The 1,433-nt window shown below is 33.8% G+C and overlaps 1 long non-coding RNA gene across 1 annotated transcript; it reads right to left on the bottom strand.

Moving 5' to 3' along the window:
- On the bottom strand, nt 1–1,433 carry LOC145771396 (uncharacterized). The gene is made up of 3 exons (XR_014289202.1): nt 1,329–1,433; nt 567–688; nt 1–122 (listed from the first exon to the last, which is right to left on the bottom strand). It is a non-coding gene; the product is annotated as an uncharacterized LOC145771396 (long non-coding RNA).

The raw sequence follows: 1,433 nt of genomic DNA, 5'->3' as shown, positions 1-1,433 counted from the left end.
CCTGTCTTCCTCTTCTCAAACTTCTCAGTCCTCATCTCTTGCGTATTTCAGCCAGTCTGAAATAGCGGCATGGATATTTGAATTTGTTGCTGTGGACAAGTTATGGGTTCTTCGTACTCCATCTAAAAATAATAATGTCATTGGGATAAATTGCCAATAGCTGGTCCAAACCAATATGTCTAGTGGAAAAGGTTGGTTGCTGAAGCCACGTAACTAACTCTAACAAGCAACTTTTTCCCATAAAGCAATGAACTAATCACACTGAAAAAGTTCTGAAAGTATCTCCCATGGATAAACTCAGAATTACATTGATTACAACAGTCTGGAAAAGAAAATGAGAATTATCCTGCTACAAATAAACTTTGAAATCATTTCTTCAAAGATTTTGCGAATTACTTCTATTACAAATACAAAATTATGATTTTTCTTCACTGTAATAAACACCTTTTTCATGCAACCTTGCATTAAATTAACTACAGAAGCTTTGTCTGTAGTTATTATTCATTAAAAACTGAGAGTTTGTTGAAAAAGAAACATAAGGTAAAGGGGTAAATGCTTAAGCTGACCATGCTTGTGCTTGTAGTGAAAAAGGATTATCGAAATCTGATGTAGCCTCATCATCATCCGTCATCACCATCATCCATCATCATCAGCCTATTCCTCACAAATAGAGCAAGTTTTCATCGACCTGAATATTCAAAACAATTTACTTTAAAATGTGAAAATGACCTTAATGACCTAACAAAAACTTGACCCAATAATTTAGTGTTTTTTTAGATTTTATGTTAAAACTAATTGCTTTTAATCAATTAGATCGTACCAAAATTGCGATACAAGACAGTAGTCTGAGCCACAAAACTGGCGACATAAAAATAAACAAATTATTGAGGGTGAGCTTTTTTTATCAATGTAGGAGGAAACATTTTGCTTACCAGTGTCCATTTAAAACAAACTGACTTAAAATAAGTAATGGTATTGAATTGACTTTTCATTGATCTATTAAACATTCAAGCATCTGGAACCTTTTCGTTACTTTCAGAATCCTTACAAAAAACGCACCGCGCAAGCTTGCTACAAAAAGTTGACTTCATCGAAAAAACAGGAGATAAGCTATTTAGTATTATCGAAACTAACACAAAAATCAATGCACTGCACAGTACACACCCAGGGTGTCCTAAAATCTAAATTTATGAATAATTATGTATCGGTATTGCATTATAATTAATTATAATAAGCTACTACATTGAACTAATTGAACCATCTCATGCTTTATCAAAAATGCTAACAACAATAAAAGCAGCGATATGCAGTACCTAGTATACACTCACCAATGCTTTTCCAGGCGACTAATGATAGTATTCGAGGCTGGAGCTTGTAGGCTTAAAATCTTTCGCAATTTCATTGGTTGGACCTTGCTGACATACCAAAGCACC

Source organism: Aplidium turbinatum, chromosome 5 (genome assembly GCF_918807975.1).
Source record: "Aplidium turbinatum chromosome 5, kaAplTurb1.1, whole genome shotgun sequence".
NCBI classification, from domain to species: domain Eukaryota; kingdom Metazoa; phylum Chordata; class Ascidiacea; order Aplousobranchia; family Polyclinidae; genus Aplidium; species Aplidium turbinatum.
Note: the sequence above shows the minus strand (reverse complement) of the source record. Positions and strands in the feature narration are given on the sequence as shown.